The 7,050-nt window shown below is 37.1% G+C and overlaps 1 long non-coding RNA gene across 1 annotated transcript in view; it reads left to right on the forward strand.

The window, feature by feature from the left end:
- Nucleotides 1-2,638: 2,638 nt before the first annotated feature.
- LOC109489640 overlaps nucleotides 2,639-7,050 on the forward strand; it is an 18,350-nt gene continuing 13,938 nt past the window's right edge. Inside the window, exon 1 of the long non-coding RNA XR_002142687.1 lies at nucleotides 2,639-2,679. This is a non-coding gene — a long non-coding RNA (uncharacterized LOC109489640). The remainder of the gene's footprint in view (nucleotides 2,680-7,050) is intronic.

Genomic DNA, 7,050 nt, shown 5'->3' on the forward strand with positions numbered 1-7,050 from the left:
AGCCTTTTACTCCTCTTTGAGTCCTTTAGTACAGCAGCTTGTCCAGAAACTGGTGACTATGATATCTTAAAACAACTATGAGGTGGAGCAAAGCAGCAGCAAATTAATGTCCTTGAGGCTTTTTTTTGGGGGGGGGGTGCGGTGCTAACTAGTCAGGTAGATTCTGGGGAAGACAGATTGAACTTTCTAGGTAAACTCTGTAGGTAAATGGGAATTTGAGTGTTTCCCTCTGGTGGATTTTGATCTATTATTTACTTTCAAGATAGTAAAGCAAAAATATACAATGGCAATAATAATAACACAATACCTAGAGAAAAACATAGTGTTTAATAGGCTTGGAATCCTGGCTCTGTCACTCACCAGCTGTGATCAGTCATTTAGTTTCTTCTTTGCCTTAGCGTCTCATCTGAAAATGGGAATAAATTGCAGTACCAACATCATAGGGTGCTCCTGCGAATGATATATTATATTCATATAAACCACACGGAAATTCCCTAGGGCATAAACACTCAATAAATGTCTATTTTATTACTTTAAGAGTCATAAAGCCCTTTTGTGTGTACTGCCTGGCATTGGTGGCAACTTAATATACACTACTTGTAATAATATTCATTATTTTTAATTTCAGTTTAATTATTTTAACCTCAGTACTATCTATGATGTCTGTTACAACAAATATGTGTCCAATAAATAAGCAAATTCTCACATCAAAAAAGAAATTGAAATTGTCAAGTGGCCTGACTTTTTTGTTTGTTTGTTTGAAAGCAAACCAACACCTTTCAAAATAAACTCTGGGGATATAATTAAATGCTCCACAAGTGACATATAGAGGAAAGTGAAATAAAAACAAAGACATTTTGTGTGGTAAGAAAAAGGAAAAAATTCTCATGCAAAATGTTCTGAATTGATCAGGAAGGATAATGGAACAGAGAGTCCTTTTTAAGAGCAAAATCAATACCCTGATGGAAAAAAGACTATAGCTCATTTTAAAGTGAGAAAATGGACAGAAAAAAAACAAGCCAGAACATACATGATAGTGTTGGAAAGCAAATCAGGATTTGTCAAAGGAAGAAAATATCAGCAATTGAACTAGTAATATAATAGCTTCCCATTTTTCCCCATACATCTTAATTTAGAGCAAAATGACATAAGGAAATCAACAGAATGCCAAAACAGCGTAAGAAGGTACAAGTAGCAACAGAGGGGATGTAAAAGGGAGACATGGCAGATGAGGTTTTGTTTGATGCCAGATAATCCAGTTTCAGTTATTGATCTTTACTGTCTGCCAGTCAATATCCTTTCTGTTTGCCAACTGATTTCTGCATCCGTGCGCATGCATGCACGCCCGCGCACATGCACACACACACACAGACTCTTGAACAGGACATGCAACCTAACCCCCTTGAAGGGAGAAGCCATAACAGAACTCTGGAAACCACTTTGTATGACAAGACAGTGAAGAGAGCACCAAGTTGCCTCCACTGGAGAAAGGCAGCTGTTCTGGAGTCTGTCAGAAGTCTATTCCGGCTATTAGATTTGAGAGCTGAGGACTTGGAGACATTGTCAGAGTGTTTCCACAGGGATGAAAAGTTTTGCAAACCTACCAAATGGTTAAGTGTTAGTGAGTGGAAGCACACCGTTCCCTCAGAAATGTGGGATTTAAGGACAGAAAGGTCTACGCAGGAATGCCAGTCATGTCACTTAACAGCTGAATAACTGGCTTAAAAGTACCTGATGTAGGGGCCCCTGGGTGGCTCAGTCGGTTAAGCATCTGCCTTCACCTCAGGTCATAATTCCAGGATCCTGAGATCAAGCCCCACACCAGGCTCCCTGCTCAGCGAGGAGTCTGCTTCTCCCTCACCCTCTGCCTCTCCCCCTGGCTCATGCTTGCTCACTCTTTCTGTTAAATAAATAAATAAATAAATTAATTAATTAATTAAATCTTTTTTTAAAAAGTACCCAATGTATTTAACCTCCCAGTCATTGTTCCTCTTCTGAAAAACAAGGCTATTCATTTTACTCGAAAGAGTTGTTGGGAGTTTTAAATATAAAACTCTGGCTTACTACTCCATCAGTGAATGTTTTATATAAGTTTTTATATGTTACAGAGAAAAATTGATTTTATTTTAGTTTAGAATTTCTGTGTATTACTTTTCCCAAAGAATCCTACTACACTAGTTTTTTTGTTTTGTTTTATTTTGTTTTTGTTTTTGTTTTGGGTGGGGGGGAGTTCCTGTTATTACTGTTTTCTTCTTACTTTGTTTTGTTCTGTTTTTAGAATTTCTGCCTTTTTTTAAAAGTAACTGTTGCTTAGTGTCCCTAAGGGAGACGACGCCAGAGAAAACAAAAAAGCAGAGAGGGAAAAAAGGAAAAGAAGAGGAACAAGAAAAGAGTGATTCCTGACTATCTGGGACACTCTGGTGTCCAGGTACAGCAGGAAACTTCTGCAGCTGTGGACCTTTGAACCCTTTGGAATGGTTACTACCTACTTTCCATTAATTAGTACAAAGACAGCTGTTAATAACACGTATTTTTTTGTGGTTGAATATTATTTACATATTAGTCATTTTTCTGATTCCTTCTCCCTTTTTCATTTCCATTCTTTCTCAGAAGATGATCTGTTCTGTGCTCCTTATCTTGGAAAAGGAATGTAACAACATGAATCATAAAAAAAGCCTGGTAAGCTTTTACTTTTAACTTCGAAATGTTTAAATATTTAGACACCAGAGACGACACAACTATTTGGAGAAACATGAGGGTGGAAAAAAGTCCTCTCCAAAAACCTTTACCAAACCGCTCCCACTACTGTTCAGATTAAAGAAAGGATTTCTTCAGTCTTGGAAAGGAGTAGGAAAATGAGAAGAGATCATGAAAGGTTTATGGGTCTAAGAGGAAGCATCAGCCTGTAGAGGCTTAGGGGACTTTTATCCACTGAATTCAGAGTATTGGTGGTAGGGACATGAGAGTGATAAATGTGAATGACCAGTGTTGGGCTCTCTGCCAGGGAGTAGGTCCTGTACTTCTTGCCATCCCTGGGGCCACTCTTCCCTTCCACTGTGTCCTCTGACACAAAGTTCTCATCTAATCCACTAGTTACACAACATTTTTTATTACATTTCTGCTATGGTCTGAGTGTTTGTGTCCTCTTGAAATTCATATGTTGAAATCCTAACTCCTGTGGTGAGGGTATTAGGATGTGGGGCTTCCAGGGAGCTGACTAAGGTTATGAAGGTGTGTCCCCCATGCATGTGATTCTTACATTATTATATTTATATATTATTCTGATAAAAGAGGGTCAAGAAACTCCCTTGCTCTTTCCACCATGCAAGGGCACTGTGAAAAGACAACCATCCAGGAAGGCGTTCTCACCAGACACCAAATCTGCCAGCCTTAGCTCATGGACTTCCTAACCTCCCTAACTATGAGAAATAATTCCCAATTGTTTATAACACACTCAGTCCAGGGTATTCCTTTATAGCAGCCCAAGTGAGTTGAAATTCTAATGATTATCTTGGATGATTTTATAGATGAGAGCTCATTTTATGATAAAATTAAAATGAATTTTGGTATCTTATAAAGAAATAATGTTGATAGATTTTAAATGAGTTTGGATTAACCCACAACTCTACACTATTGAGATTTTCCTTGTAGGAATATGGTTCCTCTCTTCATGTCTTGAAATTTTCCTTTGTGTCCTTCAGTTGAGTTTTGGGATGTAAGGTGAGCTCTGTATTTCTTAAGTTTATCACCAGGTAATTTTGATGCTGTTGATATTGTGATTTGGTATTAACGATTCTACTTAACATTCACTGCAAGTTGATAATGTACCAGGCACTGTGCTGAGCAACTTAATAGTATTAATTTATTTAATTCTCACAATAATCCTGTGAGTTAAGAACTATATGAAACTCATTTTGAGTCTATAGAATTGATTCTCAGATAAATTAAGGAATTTGCCCAAAGTCATGCAGCGAGCATATGGCAGAGCCAGGATTTGAAACTAGATTTGTCTCTACATCATACTATTTTTTTAATCATTATACTATTCTATTCTGCCTCATTGATTTAAGGAAACACACACACACACAGTTTTCTTTTTTAATTAACAGACTACAAAAATCTTCTATAAGATAACCCTAACTTTCTGGGACATGTTGCTGATATAGAAACAGTTTGTAGATATTGTTTAGAAAGTAATTAGTCTGTTGGAGTTGGCCTTATAAACCTCAGTTGATTGACTGTAAACCTTTTTCCACTCCATACCGTGGGTAATTTGGGGGAAATTAATCTAAACATGATTTCACTGACTATACTTACCTAAATTATAGCTCTTAACCTGGAAATTCCTAAATATGTGTTAAGAAATGATACTAACCCAAATGATTAAGTATTCTATTTAATAATTCTCTAATCATCAATGAGGCCCTGCTGCCATAAAATTGTGGAGGCAAATCTTTCATAGATTGATGTCACTATGTTTGTCAGTTGGACAGAAAAGAAAGGGAAGAATTGAGCTCATTTTATATTTATAATGCTTACTTCAGTAATAAACTGTGGAACTATCAAATATCCTGGTAACTTCTCTGTTTTTAAGTTTCCACAATTTGCAAATTGAGACAGTAATACCCCAGTCCTTAGTAGCAGCAAATGATGTATAGTATTTATGCTCTATTATTCATCAGGTATCTCTGAGTAGCATTCTTACCGGCTAAAAAGATAGCAACAATCTATTTATAGAATGATGTATCTCTTAGTGCTTTGTTGAGAACCTTGACATGAATTCCTGTGAAAATGCACAAAAGCAGAATTATTTTTCTCCTTTGTAAATTTCCTACTGGTATAAATAAAAAGGTAATTCCAAAGAGCATAAGTGAATTTGAATCTCTGGCTCAAGCTACATTAAGAGCTATTGGGATTATTATTGAGATAACTTGGGTCACTGCGCGCAGGTTTCAGGAGGAATGAATTACTAGGGGCCCCCGATAAATGATCAGCTTTTTCCTGCAAATACAGAACAACTGTACTTGGGAAGATAGCCTAGTACAACCATCATTGATACTATAGCCAATTCTCTACTGTATATTTTGTTATTAGACTTTATCATTTCACTCAGTTGTTAGGCAGGAATAAGTAGTCAAAGACCAAAATGTACTGCATTTCAACTGTGGCAGAGCTCTGTATGAGACACTGAGGACAAATATATACATATACATGTATGTATATATATATTTATGCAACAAGATGTCAGATCTCTTAAAAGAAACATATAACGTGTTATGGTAGTAATTAGTAATGGGTAAAAGAAACAAGTGCTCGTGAGATATAATGAGATAACAAGTCTCTTTCTCTTTTTCTAGCAAGAGCACCCTATTTATCATCCCACAAATCCCAGGAATAGAATGCTGGGGACATTTTGACAAAGGAAATATTATCTTTAAAAGTACAGACAATAGACAGGAACTTCCTCAAGTTGATAGTTAATATCTACACAAAATCAACAGCTAACATCATCCTTAATGGCAAGAAACTCAAAACTTTTTGCCTAAGATCGGGAACAAAACAAGAATGTTCCCTACCACCACTCCTTTCCAACACTGTACTGGAAGTCACTGTCTTAACAAGACAAGAAAATAAAATTTAAAAAGTAAACATGTTGGGAAGGAAGAAAAAACTCTTCATTCACAGGTGACATTGATTATTTGTGTAGAAAATCTGTAAGAATTGACAAAAAAAAATCCTAGAACTAATAACATATTATAGTAAGGTTGCAGGATACAAGGTTAATATACAAAAGACAATTGCTTTCCTATAAACCAGCAAATAATTGAAATAAGAAATTAAAAACACGGTATCATTTACATTAGCACCCCCAAAGTAGAATATTTAGGTATAAATCTAACAAAAATATGTACAAGATCTATATGAGGAAAAAAGCACAACCCTCATGAATAAAATCAAAGAACTAAAGAAATGGAGAGAGGTGCTGTCAGAGACATGGTTGAACAAGATATCCTTATTCATGTCCCCCTCTCAGTGACAACAATTTGGCATCTTTTCACAGATAATAATACCTCTGTGGGAGCTGTGGAATTCAGCAACATATGCCAAGGGACCCAAGAGGACTCTCACCCACTCCTGTGTATAGTAATAGGTATAAAGCCCTTGGTCTTGGCTATGGACCATGGAGTGGCCCGTGAACTGGCTTCAGCCCCACCCAGCTATGGTCCAGGAGCCCCTGTGGAATCGTGTCTCAGACAATCACCTATGGACAAGAGAGTCTTTGTGGAAGTCCAGGTTTCCAATGGAAAAGTGCCAGCACAGTGTTGGAACAAAAATGCATGAGATTGGATGCACTGGAGGGGGTAAGAGGGAACATTTGACTTTACCTATATCGGTCCTCCTCCAAGGTGGCACAGCTCAGGGCCAAAAGAGATCTTGGCCTGTAATTTTTCCCACTTCAATACCTCACCTTCAACAATGGTTAATTCATCAAGGCAGAAAATCAATAAGGAAATGTTTGACTTGAACTACACTTTAAACTGACCTAACAGGTATAGACAGAACATTTCCATCCAGCAGAGGCAGAATACACATTCTTCTCAAACACACATGGAACATTCTCCAAGATAGATTATATGATAGGTCACAAAAAAAGTCTTAGCAAATTTAACAAGGTTGAAATCATACTAAGGATATTTTCCAACCACAATTTTATAAAACTAGAAATCAGTAACAAAAGGAAAACTGGAAAAGTCCAAATATGTGAAGATTAAATGACATACTCCTGAAAAACCCATGGGTAAAATAAAAAGGGAAATCAAAAAATATATTATCAGAAATGGGGCGCCTGGGTGGCACAGTCGTTAAGCGTCTGCCTTCGGCTCAGGGCATGATCCTGGAGTCCTGGGATCGAGCCCCATGTCAGGCTCCTCCGCTGGAAGCCTGCTTCTTCTTCTCCCACTCCCCCTGCTTGTGTTCCCTCTCTCACTGGCTGTCTCTATCTTTGTCAAATAAATAAATAAAAATCTTAGAAACATATATATATATATA

The sequence above is a fragment of the Ailuropoda melanoleuca genome, chromosome 13 (assembly GCF_002007445.2).
Source record: "Ailuropoda melanoleuca isolate Jingjing chromosome 13, ASM200744v2, whole genome shotgun sequence".
In the NCBI taxonomy this organism is placed as follows: Eukaryota; Metazoa; Chordata; class Mammalia; order Carnivora; family Ursidae; genus Ailuropoda; species Ailuropoda melanoleuca.